Genomic DNA, 23,513 nt, shown 5'->3' with positions numbered 1-23,513 from the left:
CACTACCACAAGGTTTCCAAAGGCTCTTTGATATTTAAACCAGAGACCACAATTAAGCCTTTAGCCACGCTGTGTCCAAAACAAATTGAACAAGAAGTTTAATTTTGCTGCAAGGAAGAAAATATTACTAATCTGAGTGTAGATGTTGCTCCTTCAGAGATTAAAAAAAAAGAGGTTCACTACAAATTTAAAGGATAAAAAAATTTATTAAAAAAAATAACACTTAGGCACTATACACACGAGTACGATGAGTATATTACATGCAAAAATTGCATTATTTCTAGGGGATTTGTGCATGTATAGAGGAGGGATGCCAGTAGCTGTGTGGCCTCCCTGTGTGGTCCTTTTGAGACACCTGGAGGGCCACATCTTACGTACAACACATGCCCATGTGGCTCTACCATGTGTCTAATTCACATCGAGTATGGTATCTTGGGGACATCGCATGGTTTCGAAAGACATTTTGGGTGACTTATAGAAGGTGTTTTCCTCTTCGTTCATTATTGTTCGAGCCAGAAACTTGGGTGTTCTGCTCCTTTGGTTCATGTGCATGTTTGGCCCATTTCTTGTGCGTAATGAGGTGTTGTTGGGTCGTGGAGGTGAGGTGTGGGAACAACAAGGAGGTTCAATTCTTGCATGTAATAGAGTGATGTTTGTTTGTAGAGATGGGGTGTGGGCACAGTGAGGAGGTTTAGCTCTTGGGTGGCACGGCAATGTTGCAGGTTTCCATTTCCTACATTATGGTGTATGTTTGGAGAGAACATTTTGCACATTCACTCACTCACTCGTCCCTTTTCAACCCAGCAATGGACGTAATAGTCGACTCGCTATAGCAAGTGTTTGGAGGTTGGATGCAATGGCTTCATTGTTCTCTAGTAGGATTATTCATCCTTCCAACCATAAATACGACTTTGTTTCTCAAAACATCAATTTTCTCGGTATTCACACGATTATGCTTTTTGAGTACTTGTGTAGGTCCTTTTCTTGTTAAACTCGGTGGCTTTTGTGCATTCGACTTCATCTTGAGTTCTTGTGTGGCTTATATGCAATTTGTGGGTTTCCATTGGAATTTTCATGGGTTGTCGTTTTGGGTTTTTTGTGGGTTGTCATTAGAATTTTCGTGGGTTACCTTCACAACAATAGAATCCTCTCCCCTAATTACTTGTTTGAAGAAGGCTCATAGAACTTTTCAATTTGGCCATAAACAACCATTGAGTAATTGAGAACATGCTCAAAGGGGTAATCTAATCACTAAATGTTGTGATATTTGAAAATTATCAGTTGAAAAATTTTGGTTGCATAAATGCTTGGTGCTCATGTGATTCGAACTTGTGATTCCCCTAGACAGTAAATGACTATGTTCATGTCTTCTCTTTTACTTTGTAGGCCTGAGAACAGCATACTGATGCCTTAAGTGGTAAAGTTAACATGGTTTTCCTCTTATCTCTATTATCTAATTTTATTGGGGTTTTTGGGATTTTTCAAGTATTTATGTACAGGCCAAAGGATTTGGGTTTGATGGAGTTTGTGGGTTTGTTATGTTTTAGTGAAATAGCCACTTCTATATCTCAATTTTGTTCAATTTAAGGGTTAAAAGGAGAATTGAGGGCACTTTTTCTTAGTGGCTTATATGTTTTCTTTTTTCCTTTCATTTTTAGTTGTATTTTTTGCATTTTTTTAACTGAAATTTTTGGGGGCTTTTAAAAACTGAGTTGGATTTTGTCTCTCCTTAAGAAAATGTCTACTGCCACAAACAAATTAGCCTCTGTGGCTTACATAAATATAATTGGCAAGACTCAACCTTGACCTAGCCGCCACTGCTTCTGCAGAACCCTCCCTCGGCAGCCTCCTGCTGCTGAGGCCAACCAGAAAGAGAATAGAGAAAGCTCTACGTGGTTAGCCTCTTCATCTGGAAAAAAATATGAGTCCTCCAGCGTGGACGCCGGAGGGGGCCCTCGGCCTCCCCCCCCCCCTAAAATCGCGACCTTCAAACGACTGGTAGCCTCCTGCGGTAAGAGGAAAGCTACCTTGAATCAGCATAAGTTTGTTAAGAAAGCTGAATCCACCCCCTCTGTAGAATTGCCTGCGGAACACTCGTGTCAAACAGCGCTGAATCTAGCAGAACGCGGGCTTATTGATCAATTTATGGGTCTTTGACCCTCTCCCAAAGCCATTGATGGATGGGTCCAGAGAAACTAGAGGCCCCTTGTCTCTGAAAGAATCTGAAGTCATCTGGTAGGCAGAGGATATATTGTGTTTGTCTTTGAATTAGCAGAAGACATAGATCTTATCTTCCAAAACGGTCCATATTTCATGGGCCCCCAAGGGCTCTATCTGAATAAATGGATGTCGGACTTTGATCCCTCCCAGGATACTCCTTCATCCGTTCCTGTCTGGGGTAAGGTTACCCCACCTACCACTTCATTGTTGGAACTCGGAATCCATGGAAACAATTGGGAACAAACTAGGGAAATACATTGACAAGGCTGAAAGGAGAGAACAATACTCGTGTGCCAGAATATGTGTTGAAGTCGATCTGGAGATAGGGTTGCCTGAGGCTATTAATCTTACCATAGCTGGCTGGTCTCACATTCAGAAACTTGATTATGAACAGCGTCCCTTTAAGTGCCGACACTATCACGGCTATGGTCACTTCACTCAAAACTGCAAGAAGAAAGCTGAGGAAGAAACAAAAAAAGACAAGGGCGATCAATGGACACAAGCCCGAAAACTAGGCACATCGAAATAGACCAACAGAGAAAAAAAGAAAGGATGGAATCCAGAGAACGGAGGACTCTCCGTTGGGAAGAGCCTACCCGAAGACCAGGACACAGCGAATGCCACCATCTCTTCCAATCCTTTTGCTGCACTAATTCCTCCAGACGACCAACCAGAACTTGAAGAGGGAGAGGTGCAACAGAATATGGAGCAGATAGCAGACGCAGAAATGAACTCAAGATCTCAGGGACAAACGCGAGAAGCCACTACAGAAATCCCTTGTGTAGATGCAACACAGCAGGAAAATCAGGGTCCTCCAGCAGGCGCCATTTCTCCACCCTCATACGCAGAAATGACTAAAAAGAAAAAACTGATAGACAGTCCTGGTTCTTCCGAAGATGATTCTTTCAAGCGACCCAATAAAAAGGCAGGAAGGAAGTCTCGCAAGGAGATCAGAGAAGAAGAGGCGGAACGACTAAAGATGCAGGATAGTAAGTCCACAATCGAAATGTCATTACGCAGAAACACAAGGACCCGACCCACAAAGGGAGGGTCTACTCCTTCCTTCCACAGTAAATAATGTAGATTGTCTCTTGGAATTGCAAGGGCCTGGGGAACCCTATGAAAGCAGAAGCAGTAAAAGATTTATTAAGAATGGAACCCTCAGATATCCTCTTTCTCCAAGAGACAAAGATAGAAGACAATGCTCTTCTATCGTTAAGTCGAACCAAGAGGAAAAAGAACTCAGGAAAAGCGATCAGCACCCGAGGTACTTCAGGGGGCCTTGCAACCTTATGGTCGGAAGATATGTTTCCGCTAAAGAGCTCCTTCGCAACCCAACACTGGATATACACAGATCTTCTACACCTCCAAAGTAAGATTTCTTTAGCTCTCTTCAATTTATATGTTCTTGTTAATTTTCTGGAAGAGAAGGACTGTTGGAATACTCTTTCAAATTTCCTAGAAATCTACTCCCCCCCAAACATCATTCTGGCATGGGACCTTAACATCACTCTAGATCCAAACGAGAAAAAAGGTGGAATATGCGGTAAAGATCCCTTCCATGTCTCGGTGGAGTCTCTGATTCTCGCATGGGACCTACTTGATCTCAAACCCAAGAAAGGTCGTTATACCTGGACCAACAATAGAGTTGGTAATGCCAACATTGTTGCTTGTCTAGACCGATTTCGGGTTCAAAGTACTTTGATGGAGGGGAAGCATTTAATCTCTTCAAAAATACTGCCCAAAATTACATCTGACCACAATCCCATCTCGCTGTTGATAGAAAAAGAGGAGGACTTGGGACCTATTCCCTTTAGATTCAGCCCTCTTTGGGTATCGAGAGAGGGATTTATGGACACAGTGACTCTCGCTTGGTCGCAACCAGTTGAAGGATCCCCCAACTTTGTGTGGGAGCACAAGCTCAAATACGCTAAGATGGCTCTAAAATCCTGGGCAAAAAAAAAAAAACCTCTATCCACTCCAACGAGCACAAGACAAAAGGTTGTACAGACCCTAGCCGAGATTTAGTTAGGCATGGAAGGAACTGAAATCACCAAAGCTCAGTTGCTCCTCGAACAGAACGCCCAGTTCAACTCTTTTCTTTCCTTTTGAAAGGAAGAGGAATACTGGCGCCTGGAGTCTCGCAGCCTCTGGCTGCAAGCTGGAGACAGAAACACAGCATTCTTTCACAAACAATGTAGAGCTCGTCTCTCGCGAAATCACATTTCCGAAATATCCACCAGTGAGGGGGAAGTTATCAAAGGACAATTGCTCATAAAACAGGCCGCCACATCTCATTATCAGCATCTGTTCTAGGAGGATGGTTCTTCCGATGAAGACATGGCTACTGACTTTTTGTCAAATATCCCCTCACTTGTCACAGCAGATTTAAATGATGGGTTATTGAAGCCTTTTTCAAAAAAAGAGATAGTGGAAGTCATTTAGTCAATGGAGCCAGATAAAGCCCCTGAGCCGAATGGCTTCACCATTCATTTTTATAGAGCTTGCTGGAATGTAATAAAATTAGATCTCCTCAGAATGGTAAAAGCCTTTCAAAAGAAAGCCAAAGTGGGAGGGTGCACCAACTCCACCTTCCTCGCTCTAATCCCGAAAGAAGTTAACCCTGAAACTTTTGACAGATTCTGGCCTATATCTCTCTACAATGCCTCTTACAAGATTCTTGCCAAACTCCTAGCCAATAGAATCAAGCTTCTGTTAGGGAACCTAATCTCCCCTCTGCAGGGTAGTTGTCTCAAAGGAAGACACCTCATAGACAATGTGATCCAAGCGCAAGAAGCCCTCCACTCCAACCACACTCAAAAGGAAAAAGGCATGCTCATCAAGTTGGATATGTCAAATGCATTTGACCAGGTCAAACTTTCATTCCTTTATAAAATCCTTCTCTCCTTCAGTTTTAGTGCCGAGTTTGTCAACTTGATAAAACCCTGCACTCACAGACCTTGGATAGCGCCCCTGGTCAAAGGCAGACCTTCTGACTTTTCTCAAGCTTCAAGAGGGCTCTGCCAAGGGTGCCCATTGTCACCCTTTCTTTATATCTTGTTGGCAGAAACCCTAAGCAGAAAGCTAACAATGAAAATGAAATTAGGCTCTATCCCAGGCATCAAGGCAGCAAGAGGAGTGGACTCAATAAATCATGCCCTTTTTGCGGATGATTCTCTCCTTCTGGGAGGTGTCTCGATTAAGATAGCAAAAGCTTTCAAAGAAATTCTTCATCACTACTACTTAATCTCAGGAGCCTTGATCAACAAAAGAAAAAGTGTTGTCTACAGCTAGAATGTAAATCATCCAACTATCCTTCAAATTGCCTACACATTGGGTTTCCCTGGGTATGACAAATGGGAAAAGATCAAATACCTAGACCTTCCCTTAACCTTGGGACAAAGCCCTCCCTCCCTCTGGATGGAAGTAATAAGCAAGATAAAAGCAAAAATAGCTTACTGGGGAGGCCAATGGCTCACAAAGGCTGGGAAGATGGTTTTGATAAAGGCAATCCTCTCCGCCCTCCCCATATTCCAGTCTTCCCTCCTGCTAGCACCCAAGACTATCACGGAACAGATCTCCAAGCTCCTTCGGGACTTTCTTTGGAACGAAGGCAAGGGAAATCAGAGCAAGTTACATCTGGTAAGTTGGGATATCCTAAAAAGACTACTCCAGCAAGGCGGGTTACACATACGAGATCCAGGCCTAGCAAATCTGGCTCTTGGTGGAAAAATCACATGGCAATTGTATGCAGATAAAAATCATCCTGTCAGTAAGATCCTCTGGAAGAAATATCTAAAGGGAAGATCACTGAGAAACCTCACAACAGCATCTACTCCAACAGGAACAACAATATGGAATTTAGTCAGAAGAAGCATCGACCACGTATAGCAGCACTTATATAGAATTCCAGGAAATGGAAAAATAACACTATTGTGGGAGGATACTATTCAAGGGAATGCCCCTTTGGCCACCCTAAACCCCTGCAACGATATAAAGATCTGGCTAATCAACAAAGGTCTCCTTCGGCTAGCAGATATTTGTTCTTGGGACAACAAAGGGAACTGGGCAGGTTGGACTTTCCTAGGGGTTCCCGACCACCTGAAAGCCCAAAAAAACTTCTTATCTGCAACACTCTCTGGTCTCGCCCCTGTCCATCACTCATCCAAAGACAAATGGGGGTGGGGAAGAACCAGAATATATACAACAACTCAAGGATTCTCCTCTTTACAAGTTATACATGCCCCTTTGCTAACCCTGAAGCTCTGGAAATCCGTTTGGTCCCCCTTTAGTCTACCAAAGGTGAATTTTTTCACTTGGTTACTCATGCACAAAAGGGCTCTAACAGGAGAAAATCTAAATAAAATAAGGTTCCACTACCCCTTTAGATGCAGCCTATGCAATTTTGCTATCGAAACCTCTGATCACTTAATGGTTCACTGTGAATTCACTCAAGTAGTCTGGAAGATGGTCCTCCATGGATTAAGTGCCCCCCCCAGATATCAGTCATCGTCCTCTTCACCTCCTAGGCAGAGCAAAACCCGAAGAAAAAAACTAAAAACATAGTCTAGAAAAACATTTGGCAAGCTATTTCAAAATGCCTTTGGTGGAAAGTATGGTTGGCTAGAAACGATTGTGTTTTCAACAACAGGCTCCCGAACTCAGTGGAAGTGGCTGCCAAAGTTAAATCCATCATGTTGGAAATAGTAGATAAAACAGTCTTTGCCACCCCTCTACCTCCAGAAGCTTCTGAGTGGATAGGATTTTGTGTGTTAGGTGAAGGAAAGATACAGTCAGCAAACCGATGAATGCTCCAACCTGGCGGCTGCGTCTCACTGAACGCGACTTTCTCAAGTGGTGGCAGGGAACCTCAAAAGCCACTATCTTCTTTGATGGAGTGTCCAAGGGGAACCCAGGAACTGCAGGTGCAGGAGGATTGATCCTCTCCGATGGAGTGTCCAAGGGGAACCCGGGAACAGCAGGTTGAAGGAACATCACCTGAAGCAACAGCAGGTCGAAGGCACAGCGACAGAAGGAACAACACCCTAAGGAAGAGCAGGCCGAAGGAACAGCAAAGCAAAGGAACAGCAATCCGAAGGAATAGCATCCGAAGGAACAGCAGCCCGAAGGAACAGCAGGCCGAAGGAACAGCAGGCCAAAGGCACAGCAACAAAAGGAACAACACTCTAAGGGACAGCAGGCCAAAGGCACAGCAACAAAAGGAACAGCGCCCTAAGGAACAACAGGCCAAAGGAACAACAGTTCGAAGGAACAGCGTCCAAAGGAACAGCAAGCCAAAGGAACGGCAATTTGAAGGAACAGCAGGCCGAAGGGATAGCAACCGAAGGAACAGCAAGCAGATCAAACAATAGCAGAAGGAATGGAAAACTAAAGGATCACCAAAAAGAAAAACATAAGAAAGAGGTCACAGAATTTGCTCTCCCAGAGACAAAATGTAAGACAGAAAGCAAGATTAGCCAAAGAACTCACAGAACTTTTGAATTAAAGCTTAGGGGAAGGGACTACCATCAGCTCATTCTCTTTGCTCAGTTTTTAAAAGCTATTGTCGATTGTAATAGGAGCTTGCTCCACTTTTGGCAATAAATACATTAACCGTTCTTGTTATACCAAAAAAAAAAACTAAGTTAGATCCCAGCCCAGTTGTTATTCTTTTTTTGGGGTTACTTTTTCCTAGAGATTTTTCAAATTATGAGAACATATGGCAAGGATCAGTCTACTTCTAAAATCATGAGAAGTGGAATCCATTTCTTAAAATTAAAATCAGGAATGGTTCTAAAAATTTGGATTCAGTTTTCATACTAAATACAATTTAATGTTTTTATTTCCTTAACAAATGTTGTCTTATATAAGCAATAAAATAAATTTGTATGAATAAAGCTACGTACTAAGCTGCAAGAAAATTTCAAAATGCAGCACGTAAAATTTCTCGCAGCCCAATGTGACCATGCATTGTATTCCTTCTTTTTAGATTTATTTTTTGTTTGTTTCCATTCAATTCCAAGTTGTTTTAACTTTTTTGTATCGTGTTTTTCCTAGTTTTAGTCTAATGTACTATTTGCAGGATTGTTTTTATTTCGTTATGCATTGTTACTAGCATATGATTGCAATGCATATGTGCTATGTATGTGAAGCAATACTTGCCTTCATATATGTTTGTTGGAATGTATTCCAACTAATTGTATGTGTAATCAACCATAAATGTCAAGGCACAACTACAACTTTTTATGTGTAATCAACCATAAATGTGAAGGCATAACCATAACTTTGTATGTATAATCAACCATGAAAATATCTCTATGTATTTCTTTGTTGGTATATGTATCCAAGAATGTATGTACTCGCTACTTTGAGTTGGAAACTACAAAACAAGCACATGCAATTAAAAGTCAAGCACAATAAATTGTAAGTAAACCATAATTAAACAAAATGTATATTTAACTATTATATTAAACCATATGTTCAATTGTTTGTTGAATTGTATCCAAAAACACTGTGAAACTGTATCCAAAATGGCCATGTAACATGCAGGGAAGTTTGTTCTTGCAAATTCCACATTGCATGTTGGCAATATTGTCATTGATGGCAAATGTGAAGCAAACAAAAGAGCATCACAAGGAGTAGCAAGGGATGCAAGGGCAGCAACACAAAGAATAGCAGCACAAGGAGAAGCAAGCAGTAAGTGAAGTCAAAAGAGCAGAAGGAGGAGGAAGAGTTATGATACATTAAATGTTTTGATAATGTTGCAAAGGTTACTATATTACATAATCTGTTGTGATGTAAAATTGTTCATTAAGCTTAGTTGTTGTAATGCAAAGGCAAGACTCCAAGGAAAAGTCAAAGATTTGTGTGATGCATTAATGAGAAAGAGATTGGTATTTGATGTTGGCATTAGGTTGATTCATTTAATGAGTGCATGTGGCTGAAATGAATATTGGATGAATTATCTATTTTTTCTCTAATATTCAATATATTAAGAGTTTGGAAACGAATGAGTGGAAGGCAAAGAGTCAAGCCTATTCACTTCATATTCCTATGTGGGATACAAACATCCAATAAATTATCTCTATAAAATATGTGATTTTGGAAGGCATATGTGATGGTAGGGAATGGGAGAATGTGAGAGAGATGATAGAGCTCTTATCTACTAGTTATATGGCACATATGGCGCTGATGTGATGTCGATTTGAAGGGAATAACGGGCAAAAATGAAGGTGGAGACATGCAGAATTTATGACCAGGTAAACCAACACATTGTTGTTTCTTGTTTGCATCAGGGGATGGTAGTTTCCTTTCAAGTTGAAGCTTGATAAATATCCAGTTGGAGTTGGTTGAGGTAGGAGCCTCCTGTGGGTTGTAGCCTACAGAAAACATATGGGAGTTGGAGCTTCCTTGCATGTTGCAGCTTGCAGAAAATGGAGGTAGCAGCCTCCTGTAGGTTGGGGCCTACAGAAAATCAGATGTAATAAGGAGTAGGAGCTTGCCTTTGCATCACAACAATAATAAAACCGTGGTTTTCTCCCTTTATGGGTTTCCACATATATATGGTGTCAATGTGTGTTGTTATTATGTGTTCATGTATCTGGTTTGGTTTGCTTATTACTTGTTGATCACATATTCATATGTTGGTTATTATTTGTTAAGTTGCTCATGTTATGTATCAATTAATGATATCAATGAAAGGAAATTTAATGTCCATGTATATACTAAACTAATTCATCCCACCCTGCCTCCCTGCCCTCTCAGTTTAGTCAAGTTTTCAACAATTGGTATCAAAGTCGGTTCCTTCTATATAAGCCTAACAGCTTGAAGGTAGATCTGGTTGAGTCATGGACTATCAAAGTGTACCTGTGTTGAGTGCAGCAAACTTTCATGAGTGGAGAGATAAGGTTAAAACCGAATTGATATCTTACGAACCTAGTCTATGGAAACTAGTATGTGATGGCTACTGCAAAGATTCTCCCTCTGTGCAAGAAAAACAATGGAATGCTAAGGCAAAATGTGTTATATATAAAAATATTCATAATAAAGATCTTGATACAATAATAGATTTAACGTCTGCAAAAGAAATTTGGGATAGATTGCAGCTCATGTATGAAGAGGCTAGCGGAAACAGTGTAGAGAAAGGAAAGAAAAAGAGGAAGGAGGAAAAAACTTGCCAAAGAGAAAGTGTTCAGTTAAATGAAACCTCTACATGTGCGAATGTATTTAACTCTCTTCAAGAAAAGGCAAATGAAAATCAATCCAGGCTTGACTTATCATTGGCTTATATAGAGAGATTGAAGAATGAAAACAAATATCTGAAGAAACTCACGCAGATATGTGATTCGAAAGAGCATGAATACAAGGAGGAAATTGTCAGCCTGAAGACACAACTTGAAGAAGAAAGGAGACTAGAAGAGGTGATATGTAGTAAACTCAAGGAGAGAGACCTACAATGTAAAAACTAGAAGATGAGGTTGATTCAGCCATAAGAGAGTTAGATCAAAAGAACAAGTTCTATAAACAGCTAGGAGAGGAGATAACATTGATGAAAGACTCAGAAGAAAAGAGCAGTAGCTTCAAGGCATCCATAGAGGATAAGGAAGCAACCCTGAAAAAACCACTAGAGGAAGGTACAAGCAGAGTAAATAACAAAGAGGCAAACAGTACCAAGCAGCGACAACAAGAGTCAAAGAGTGAGTCGTAATTTTGCAAAAAGGTCATTTCCTTCTAGAGATGAGTTGAACAAATTCGGAAGATCTCAAAGGAGATTATTTTCACCTAGAAAATATATGAAGTGTTTTTCTTTCCATGAACCTGGACACATTACAGCAAAATGTAAGACAAATAAAATCAAGTTTAATCAGGAAAAGATGCAGCAAATGAGACGACTCTCTCAATAAAGCAAGCAGAGAAGATAGACATTCATCATGTACACAAAACCTTTCCACGGTTATTGTTATTTGTGCAATGAATTTGGACATAAACTTGTTGAATGTAAACTATATGTAAAAAAGGCACAAAAAGCGCACCCCAACTCAACCATACCTTAGTCAAATAAGATGTTATCTATGTCACAACCTTGGACACAAAGCCAATAACTGCAGGCTACCATATATCCTAAAGAATCCTAAACAGATGATGGAGGCAAATCAAACTAGACCAAACTCTGAATCAAAAAGAAATGTAGATAGTAGAAAACAACCTGCCAAAGTATGGAAGAGGAAGAAAAATGAACATCCTATGATTTCAATAACATAATGAATCTGTCATGATCTCAGGGGGAGTTTCTCATGAAGCAATGAACAGTCTTGTCAAACTCCATGTTAGAGAAGTGGTACCTCATGAGAAGACAATGTTCCTTAAAGACATGATTGGCCAATAAATGTGATCCACTGGCTCTATGGGTTATGTGTAGGATGTCATGAGATTGTTATGCAAAGAAGTAGGAAAATCATATAAGCATCAGTTATTTTGAGGGTATAAAAGTGGTAAGAGCTTCTCTAAGCAGCATGGAAATCATCTAGTCAATATTAGAGTAGCATTATCACAGTTCCTTGCTAACAAAGTATTTGAAAGACTATTTGGAAGCCAAGGGTCGAATGGTTATGGTGTTAAATGTGAACCCGGGGGGGGATAATTAAGTTGATACAGCGTTTTCTCTTCAACAAGCTTCATATTATGTAAATATAAAGTTTAGTTGGCCTTATGTAAATATAAAGTTCGACTGCTTTGCCTCGAGCTAAAAGAGTTTCAAGAATATTGCCTAAAGGACTGTGCCGAAGAGGAGGAATTTTTTTTCTCTCACTCTAGTAGTCAAGAGTTTGGCCATAATAAGGAACAATTAAATGCCCAAAGTTTGCACAACAAGACAAAAGTGGATGACAAAGAAAGGAATGAAGATTCCATTGCTTTGGTCAAGGACAAAAGTTCATCTGGTAGTCCTTCGTCTGAGAGTGCACCTGATAAAGGGGAAGAGAAACCATGTATCAGGGATTCTTCTTCAGTTTTAGTGTTCACTGAAGAGGAACTCAAAGAGAGAATATCCATTGAGATTGAACGTGCATTGAATCATAAAGAGCTTAAAAACCGTGAACAACTTATGGCCATCTATACAGAAGCATTAGCCAGTATGTTGAAGGACCATGAAGTGTAAGTCAAGATGATGGAAGAGCATGCTCAAGAGCTTGAACTAAAGCTGAAGAAGGAAAAGGAACATTGCTTCGAATTATCAAGTGAAGTAGAAACCTTGAAGAAGCGTTGTGCTTGCTTGGAACATGAAAAACAAATTATTGTAGACAATTCTCTGGCATGCAATCCCCATACAAAAGAGGAAGCCATTTGTTTTTGGGAAGGGAAATCTAGAGACTGTTTTCCAGTTGATGACAAATTAAGCATACAAAATTTGGAGGGGCATATGATTTCTGGAGTTGCATTTGTGCATAAACTATTACTATCAAATTGTGAAGAAATACAATTATTGGTTATTTTGGAAGGTATCAAAAATCAGAATATTCATGTAAGTGATGGAGACAAGATGATAGACAAAAATGATGTCAACACATTGTTGGAATCCTAGGAAGGATGCTCTCTGATTGTAAAAGAGAAGCAGAATTATATAAGATGTATAAGGGATGACGCTGAAGGAATTGCCCAAGAGAATTTGTATAATTTGTCACAAGCTTATGATGAGAAACACAATGACAGCAGTATGCAAGGGATCACTGCCTTGGAAATTTTAAGTGGTTTCTTCGTTGAAACTGGTAAAAACGTTGAATCTCCAAACAAAAACAATGTTCAAGCATGTGAAGGTGAAGTATTTTTAGGCCGATAGGCCTTCCTTTGAAAAGGACTTTCGTCGTCCTTTTAATTCTCACGCTGACACCTGGCGGACTGGGCAATTTGCTTAGTATTTGTTCAGGCTTATTCTCATGCTGACACCTGGCGGAGTGGGCAATGTTTTTCGTATTTGTTCAGGGAAACGACTTAGCGGGTATAGAGCGAGCAATTTGTTTGCGTATTTGTTCAGGAACTGACTTTTTACGACACCTCATTACCTGCGTATTACGGGAGTTCATGCTGCACGACCTAGCCATCGCAAAATAAGGGCAAGTGCCGTTACAGATCAGATCGAGGCCGAAAACCAGGAGGGCATGCTTCATCCTTTCTCCTTCTTGGTCCATGCTTCATCCTTTCTCCTTCTTGGTCCTGTGAAAACATTTTACACGGCCTCGCCATGAGCTCTGTTCTTTCCGGTCCCTCAGACCTTTGATGCTAAATGCTGTGTCTTTAAAAGTTTGAAATCTCTGGTTTATCTGTGCGTGTATTTCTGAGCTCATATTCTTCTCAACATTCATCAGATAGATTTAATATCTTGTTTGAATTGAACTTCAGGTTCAATGCAAACACTTTTCTGGAGAGGATTCGAAACAGTCGTGTGGTGTTTGTAGGGGATTCCATTGGAAGGAACCAGTGGGAGTCTCTGATTTGCATGCTATTCGGAGCAATCCCGAACAAGTCCACGGAAATCCCATCACAAAGCACAAGGGATTTCTGTCCTTCAAATTTGAAGATTATAATTGTACAGTAGAATATTACATGTCACCGTTTTTGGTTTTCCAGGGCCGCCCGCCTGGGGGAGCTCCTCCTGAGGTTCGAACCACGCTTAAAGTCAATGCCATGGATTATACTTCACATCTTTGGTCTAATGTAGATGTGCTCATCTTCAACACAGGACACTGGTGGAACTATGAGAAGACAATAAGAGGGTATGCATGGTTTTTTGGTCTTTAGTTTTTGAGAGAAGAAACTATGTCAGTTTGAGGGGATTGGAATATTTTGATAGAAGTTTTTTGCAGGGGTTGTTATTTCTAGGAGGGCAATACTGTGGACATGAAGATGGATGTCGAAACTGGACTTAGGAGAGCAATGAAGACATGGGTTCAATGGGTCCTCCAGCATGCCAAATCTGAGAAAACCCATGTGTTCTTGCGCAGTTATTCTCCTGTTCACTTCAGGTAGTTTTGGCTTCACTGGTCTAAACTTAGAGAAATGATTTATTCATAAAATTTGCTGGCAAATGCTTTCAGTTCAGAAGATGGAGAATGTATGTAATGGACATGAAAAAGGATTCGGAACAGTCGTGTGGTGTTTGTAGGGGATTCCATTGGAAGGAACCAGTGGGAGTCTCTGATTTGCATGCTATCCGGAGCAATCCCGAACAAGTCCCGGATTTACGAAGTCCACGGAAATCCCATCACAAAGCACAAGGGATTTTTGTCCTTCGAATTTGAAGATTATAATTGTACAGTAGAATATTACATGTCACCGTTTTTGGTTTTCCAGGGCCGCCCGCCTAGGGGAGCTCCTCCTGAGGTTCAAACCACGCTTAAAGTCAATGCCATGGATTATACTTCACATCTTTGGTCTAATGTAGATGTGCTCATCTTCAACACAGGACACTAGTGGAACTATAGGAAGACAATAAGAGGGTATGCATGGTTTTTTGGTCTTTAGTTTCTGAGAGAAGAAACTATGTCAGTTTGAGGGGATTGGAATATTTTGATAGAAGTTTTTTGCAGGGGTTGTTATTTCCAGGAGGGCAATACTGTGGACATGAAGATGGATGTCGAAACTGGACTTAGGAGAGCAATGAAGACATGGGTTCAATGGGTCCTCTAGCATGCCAAATCTGAGAAAACCCATGTGTTCTTGTGCAGTTATTCTCCTGTTCACTTCAGGTAGTTTTGGCTTCACTGATCTAAACTTAGAGAAATGATTTATTCATAAAATTTGCTGGCAAATGCTTTCAGTTCAGAAGATGGAGAATGTATGTAATGGACATGAAAAAGGAAATTAAAACCATTCTTCTATGTAATATTTTGATTTTGATTTTGAGCTGGTGAAACTCAGGGCACAAACACTACACCATGCTTTCCTCTTAAATGGTAGGATTTGATGACTTTCAAGGCTACTTGTATTGCAAAGCTGAATCTCTGACATCAAGTGTCTTGTTTGACATCTTTAAATGCAGAGGAGGGTCATGGAATACTGGAGGGCAGTGTCATAAGGAAACTCGGGCAGAGGTAAATTCTACTTGGTTTCAAAGGGAGCTAGTAAGTAATCAAATCATGTCTGAAGCAATCAAACAACTCAGTGGCAAGAAGAATGCTCAGTTATTGAACATAACATACTTAACAGAATTCAGGAAGGATGGTCATCCCTCATTGTATTATTTAGGGGAAGGACAAGGAATAGCTCCGATGTACAGGCAAGATTGCAGCCATTGGTGTCTACCTGGGATGCCAGACACCTGGAATCATCTTCTTTATGCCTACCTGCTTGCAAATGGGTATGCAACAGATAGAAGCACAGGGGTCAGCAAGGGATAGCATCAACAAGTAATCTACTTCTCTGGATGTTGTAAAATTTGTTTCCTCGGTGCCATTTCCTGCAAAATGGGAGGTGGATTGTTGAATTGGTTGATACATAAATAGCAGGAAGACCTGCTGAAAAGAAGAGTTTATTATATGTTCTTAGCATATACCCCCTTAACCAGGGCTGAGATGGTATTTTTTTGGAGAAATTAATAAGTTGCCGGAATGGTAGAATGGGAAACCATGACCTTTCTGTCAGTAGAACATCATGGCCCATAGTGCAATCTATGCTTAAAGTTGGGTCGCATTCTCATAAATCATGCGTTGTATGTATCATAGCTCGAGAGCATGTGCTTATGAAGCAGGAACCTTTTTCTTTTGTTGCCACTCATGGCTTTTGCCTATTGCAACCTCTTGTATCTCATAAATAAATTAGCTGTTTTTGTATGATATGCATTCTATTTTGAGAATAGCTGGAGTCTGGACACAGCGGGTTGTTTAACAGTATGTTCTTGCATCATGCCTTCAGATGAAGTCTGTTGAAGTCTGTTGTCCACTGCTCTTAATTGAATGGTAAGTTGGTATTGATCAAGTTACAATTCTTGTTTCTATTCTTGTTTCTGAAAAAAGCTTGAATTCCAAACTAGAAACATATCCAAGTATCCAAATTTGTATAACAAACTTAGGATGTGTAAACACTTGAGCTGTGCATATTACATAAACTTGTTAGGTTGCTATCTATATATAACTCCCAGTTCAATGTAAGGAATTATATTTGATCAATCAATTAACACTGAGAAATGAATTTCCATATAATTGATAATACTCTTAGTGTTGGACACCAGATACTGAAGTGCAGAGATGGACCTGAGCGTATGTTAAGGGTTAACTGAATCTGAGCAATTGAAATGTGCCATTCAATATACTTAAAATGGATATGCAATAGGTTTTTGGCTGAAATAATTTTAGTCTCATGCCTTGTGGATGTTTTCTTTGTGGTTGTTATTAATGTAGTTTATTATAATAAGATATTCAATAATGCACAAAACTTGGCGGGCAAAATTTATTGCACATCTCACGCTCTGTATCTCTGTGTTTTCTCGAAGAGATGAATATATAATAAAGAAATAAGAGAATTACAAGTCTGATTGTTGACATTTTTTATTATTACCAAATCTTACATTAGTATTCTGCGTTAAACATAGATGTTTGTGTGAGGTCCTTGGGCCTCAAATATACTTGACGAAGATGACACAGGCTGGGTTTTTAACTTTTGTTTCCTCTACAGTGCAAGATATTCAAGAGGGCAGTCTTTAATCAAATGGCTTGTCATTTGCTACAATTGCAAACACAGTTGGTATTTAGCCATAGGAATTCTCACTGAGGGTGTTGTTGCACATGTCATGTACTGTACATCTTTGTGTTTTGAACTTGTTATCAGCCATTAATAGTTATATTCACAAATTGATGAATTTAAATAAATACAAGAAAGACGACTCTGGTTGTTGGCTTTTCTTTCTTTATACACCAAGCCATAGATTTGTATTGAATATAAATGTGTGCCTAAATGGATGCTTTCATGGGTTGCATATAGGTACAAGATGGCAGAGGATTGCGTAGATGATGACGATGATAAATCATCAATCAGTGAGCTACAAAAAGCGACTGAGGAGGAGCTCAATCTGCACAATTCCTTGGCTGAGGTACAATTACATACTATGTTTTGTTGAGTTGTGCTTTTCTCTAAGATCAAATCATTATGTGTAGCTTCTGTTACATAAGCTTCCATATATCTAGTGTGATGCCTTGTATCTGAAGTTAAATGTGACTTTATGAGTTAATTGGTAGTTGGATTATGTGCTAGCTCAATGTGGTTTCCAGCAGGCAAAACATTTTTAAACTAATTCCCCTCTCTTTAGGGTCGGTAGTCAGCCAGAAAAAATAATCTGAATTGTATTCCATGCTTAAGACTACTTTAAGAACAGAGATTTGTGTTTTATTTTCGTGTCAATCCTTTCTTTAATATATATCTATATGTGCCCTCTTCCAGGAAGCAATGTTTTAACTTTTGTCCAATTATTAGTAATGAAATTAGTTTTGTGAGTTTAAAAAAAATTATGTTCTGGACTTGCATGTTTTGTAATGTTATGTTGTTTAATTTGAAAGATGGAATTTTCTCTGAAGCTTAGAGTCTTCATGCTTTGGCTTGATAAACGTGACAAAAATTGTTCGCAAAATCTTTTTAGATTATTGTCTGAAATTTACACTCTTCATGTTTTGGCAAGATGAAAGTGACAACAAGTTTTTCTAGATTGCAGCATGCAAAAGCACATCTGAATGAAAGGGTTCTGCTAGAAGGAAAAAACAAAATTTCATTTAGAGTTTAAGAAAAACTTGATTCCCTTGAGTGTAGTTGGCAACCTTTATTGGATGTTGAGAGTTTTCCCACAGAAACTGGGATCACAGGGAAATTGGGAAAGAGACCACAGCTTCTTCAGCGATCTCCCATCCACCAACCCTCTGATGTGTTTTGTGCCATACATGAACTATTAAGAAATTTCAAAAACCTTCACCTAATGCAATCCTCCAGGTTTTTCAAGACACCAAAGAAAACTACTTACGATTAGTTTCTTAAACATGGAAATTTTACAACACACTGCTTCCAAAACAGCCATCCAAAAGGTCATTACTATAATAGCTTGATTAGAAATAGATTGAATGAGAAGGTCCAGATGGGGTATTCAATCATCTCCATCCATCTGTTCTGCATCCTCAGTGCTTACTTGGACAATATATCAGCCTTCATATTTATCCCTTGCAGACATGCTGAAATGGAATTTTTCCTTGCTTCTCTGATTCCATCCAATGATGGGCCAGCGGCAAATTTTCCTGATTAAAATTTCCATTTGACCTCTCTGCAATGTGTTTGGAATCTCTTATCACCTGTAGACAATTTAAACCTTTCTCTATTGCTATTTTCGGAATCTACCAAAAAGCATAAAGTTCTGCTCTGTTGTCTGATCCATCTCCTACAGCTCTGCTTTGAAACTGATCTCGTAATTGTCTCTTAAAGTAATGCCTCGTGATCCACAATAGTTGGGATTACCTTGACAAGCCTCGTTGAAATAACTCCACACTATTGTTATATATATATATCTGGGGATCTTAGTATTATTTGTTTCTTTTCCTTTAAAGGTGGTTTGTGTCCCTTAATATGCATATCTATTCTTGTGTCAAACTTGATTAGTAATAACATCTTTGTTTTGAATTCTTTTCATTTCTTGCTGGCCAAATAGCTTAAGTCACTGTACAAGGACAGTCTGATGCCCACATGCAGTTAATACAGATCATCATTTCATGTTGGTTTTCATTTGTTAGTAGCCAGATCATTTCTCTTACAATATGATTGTAATATCTTTTGTTTCTCTTCTGTGGGAAATTTTGTACAGGAGTTCAAACAATGTATATAAATAGAAAGATGCAGAAAATGACAGTCAAATTTTGTACTCAGAATTATGACAAGAAAGCCCCTGCTCGGTTTGTGAGGAAAGAGAGCTTCAACACCAGTTCTGTCTCCAACCGCCAAGATGATCAGTACGCTACTAACATGTTTAGTAAAGAATTTATGCTATTCTCTTGTAATCTATAGGCCCCCAAAGCTCCTCATAGATGAGAATATTTGCAGGATGTTAATATTGTTGTAAGTTTGTAGTAGTTGTGGAATGACTTACTTTTGTGCTGCTTCTCATCTTCAACAACAAGAGTTTCTGTGGTGAATAAGCAGAATCCATGTCCTGCCTTGTGAAGCAGCTCTCCAATGTGATAGCGTTCTTTGTAATGTCTCTGATAAATCCTTTAGACTTCTATTTCATTCTGTAATATGATGGGATTCACTCTACAAGATTAGGGGATTCACTCTACAGAGTCCATGTCATACCTTCTGAATCAACTCTCCACTTATGCTAATTTTCTCTGTAATGACCCTAATAAATCCTATATAATGAGATTTCATTTTGTAATATGATGGGATTTCACTCTACAAGATTGGTTTCAGTTTTACTTGTATTGTGGTATAATGAGATTTCATTTTGTAATATGATGGCATTTCACTCTACAAGATTGGTTCTCAGTTTTACTTGTAATAGGATGGGATTTCATTCTGTAATATCATGGGATTTCCCTCTGCAATATTTGCTACTAAATTTTACAATTCCAAATTAATAATCCTATCGGCCTCTCTTTGTACCTTTTGGGACAATTGCTAGTCTATAGATTCTCAATCAAAATACAAGGGCATGGATGTGTATAATATGAATATAATACAATGTTGTGCTTCTTCAAGTGGAAATGCAAGCGATAAAGATATCTTTATCACTGAATGCAATGACGGCCCAATATTGGCCGCAAGGGAAGCTAATCATCCTAGATATAAGGAGAAATTTGTTGTAAAGGTTCGGAAAAAACAGGCAGCGTTATATTTCTGAGATGCGTTGGATTTCTAAGCTGCGTAAATTCAACAGATGGAATGGTATGGAGACAGAAGAGGGTGCAGTTTATGAGAATAATGCCATTGCACATTATGCCAGCACGTTATGAATACATTATGGACAATCTATTGTTCAAAAAGTTATGCTTGTCAGAAATTATGTCAGCACCAAACTTACCAAGTCAGAACGACGATGTATATTCTTGGTAGATCATAATTATGGTGTCATATATATTCCTTGTGGTCTGCCCTCCAACAATTTTATCCCATATATTATTTCTATCGCTCAGGAGGTCGATATATTGTAGGAGATGTTACACTGTAGTATCTGTGTAACGCCATCTAGACACAATGCTCCAGATCTGCGCATTCATATATGCGCATTAGTTTTCCATGCAACCCAATGGCATTTTCTCTCATTGACCTGGCATTGTAGACAAATTGCGAACAAGGAGACAAAACGTTGTGTTGATTATGTGGTGCCAGAGTTGGTTCATGTGAACATTACTCAATGGCGCTGGAGCGCGCTTATTAAAATCTACGTGGCAAAGAGCAAATATGGCAGCACTACGATAAATATTGATGATGTGTTACATTGATGTATGCCAGAAGTGTCAGCATATGTAGCATACAAAATATGTGGGACATGTGGCAACAATTACAAGCAGCCATTCAACTACAAGCACGATGGCACTGTGAACGGAGTGCAATATACAAGATGTAATTTGTAAAAAGAGGCATGACAGTGTTAGAGAACAAAAAGAATAAATTTGAAAAATGATCGACTGAGTGAAAAATCAAAAGTCTGAGAGTAGCGCTAAGAGAAAATTTACGATCCATCAATTATTTATTTGTGTATAATGTGTTGATTCAACTCACAACAATATTACATGAAATGAAACGTCCGGGCTCAATGGAGGCTTGGATCCACGTTGAGGATTATTATGGAGTCGCAAGTATGGTTTATGAATTGAGTATAATTAGAACTATAACGTGTCAAATCTTCTCAGAGCACACAAATGCAATTCTCTACCAATAAAACCCTTCTTACGGAACTTAGCCAATCTTTTATGGAAACATTAAAATTATAGACAATGACCATTGAAAATAGGGTTTTGTGCCCTAATTTCATATTCATGCAGAAATGGTAGTGGTGGCACCCTGAAATATAGCGGTAATGGGTCCCCAGCTACTGGTGCTCTCAGTATGAATTGATGATTGCTCCCTTATCTCTAGAAACCAGATCCAGTGATGATGCTATAATGGCAGATTCATGGAATAGATTGATGGGTTGTCGCTGCTATAAAGGGTTGCCTTGTCGTATGTAGATCCATCACAATTTGTGGTGTTGTTCAACAACTTCACCCACGGATTTAGAAGAATATGGTGTTTCAATGAAAGAGGACGATGTTGTCAAATGTGAATATGTTGACATGGTGAAGGCGTGTTTAGGGTTGTTATTAGCCCATGAGTTGTGCATTAGTGGGCAGAAGACCATGCGTGGCATGGTGATGTCTGGGGGGGAATTGGACGTGGCCAACAAAAAGGCTATGAAGACCCTACGAGGATAGTTGCAAATAGTAGTGTTTGGGGTAATTTTGGTGTGGAGATGCCATGCAGATCAGATCAAAGGTGCCATAAAAGCCAAGTGAGCCTATCGAGAAGGAAACTCCTATTTCCACCACTATAACAAAGTTAATGCACCCTGACATGCAAGGGGAATAGTGGCTGCCTTGCTGCTAACATGCCAAAGTCAATTTTGAGGGAAATATAAATGCAAGGCAGCCACTATTCCCCTTGCATGTCAGGGTGCATTAACTTTGTTATAGTGGTGGAAATAAGAATTTCCCTACCGAGAATTGGGTGAATAATTGATCGGACGAGGATGTTGCAATGCACGTGTACGATCTTGTCACAGATCCTGACAAGCGAATTACGATTCCTTAAATTCGGAATCATGATTAGTTTAAACACCTTTTTCATTTTTGGATTTCCCCAAAATAAAAATGAGAGAGTGCCTTTTTGGGGACGAAAACCATAGGAGACAGGCTGAAATAATGGCTCATATATCTCCTTTAAGACATTGGTGAGGGGCATTGGTGAGGGAGCTAATAGGGGAAGAAATATTTATCGACCTCATTTCTATAGACTTGGGCTTTGGGACGAAGATACGCAGCATCGGAGAGAGAATTTTTTGATAGTGTTTTTTTGCATGGCAGTGCTCTTATTACAGTGGGAGTGTTCTTTTTTTCAGGGTTATGTTGGGAGCATTATTACTATGACAACATTCTTTACAATGGAAGAGCGAATATGTTGGGCCAGTCGACATAGCGATTATGGTGGGAACATTATTACTGTGACAGTGTTTTGTACATGGAAAAAAAAATATGTTGGCCCAGTCGACAGAGCGAATATAGTGGGAGCGTTATTACAGTGAACAGAGAGAAAATTTTATGAGAATGTTATTACAGTGATAGAGTGAAGTTTCTGAGAGTGATTATTACAGTGACAGAAAGAATTTTCTAGCAGCATTATTACATGTGGTGCTCTTATCTCAAAGGAGCGATATTACAATGGGACCGTTATAATTGGTAGCATTATATATCAGAGGTAAAATAAAGATACAAACCTGAATCTCGACCACTGGTTTAAGAAACTCTGAGTGAGTTTATTTTTTTCAAAATTGTTGTAGCAAAAGAACCAACCATGTCTGGCATTAACAATGGCGAAAACCAGGGTACTGGTGCGGTGAGCGTGGAGGAAGAGAAGAAACCCACGGACTAGGGTGCATGCATTATTCTCAAGGTCAAGAGCCAGGATGGAAATGAAGTATTCTAGAAAATCAAGCGTAATACTCAATTAAGGAAGTTAATCACTGTGTATTGTGATAGGAAATCCATTGATTTGAACTCCATAGTTTTTTTGTTTGATAGGAGGCGTTTACGAGGGGAGAAAACGCCTGAAGAACTTGAAATGGAAGATGGGGATGAGATCGATGCCATGCTTCATAAAATAGGAGGAAGGCACTAAAGTGGGTTGTCATTTGGATGAGAACCTCTTGTCACAGCGGTTTGACGCTGGAAATTGTCAAAAAAAAATTAACTTAGTCTCGGCACATAATATAAATTTTTATAGGCTTAAATAATATGCGTTGTGCTGGAGCTTTTGATATTCAAGTTTGAAATGTACTAGCATTGATATTAATTCTATATAAGCCTTGAAGTTTTTAATGTGCTCCAGAGTGTTTTTCTATCGTGTTATTTGGTGAAACATGTTCGCTTCCCAGATTACAATTTCTCAATATCAATATCGGTTGTTGTGTATCCATTTTATCCACCATATAACATAGCTTCACACGGAACATCATGTGTTGAGAATTATTCCTTCCTAATTGACTCCGCGAGCTAACCTTGAATGTCAATTATATATTC

General features: G+C 39.4%; 1 long non-coding RNA gene and 1 pseudogene across 1 annotated transcript; both read left to right on the top strand.

Moving 5' to 3' along the window:
* Positions 1–2,923: 2,923 nt before the first annotated feature.
* Positions 2,924–15,702, top strand: LOC149231049 (uncharacterized; annotated as a pseudogene).
* LOC149231050 (uncharacterized) lies at positions 13,861–14,272 on the top strand. Its single transcript, XR_016247416.1, has 2 exons — positions 13,861–13,988; positions 14,095–14,272. It is a non-coding gene; the product is annotated as an uncharacterized LOC149231050 (long non-coding RNA).
* Positions 15,703–23,513: the final 7,811 nt, after the last annotated feature.

This window comes from Pinus tabuliformis, chromosome J (assembly GCF_031772625.1).
Source record: "Pinus tabuliformis cultivar Carrire ecotype Pingquan chromosome J, CPIR1, whole genome shotgun sequence".
Taxonomy (NCBI): Eukaryota; Viridiplantae; Streptophyta; class Pinopsida; order Pinales; family Pinaceae; genus Pinus; species Pinus tabuliformis.
Note: the sequence above shows the minus strand (reverse complement) of the source record. Positions and strands in the feature narration are given on the sequence as shown.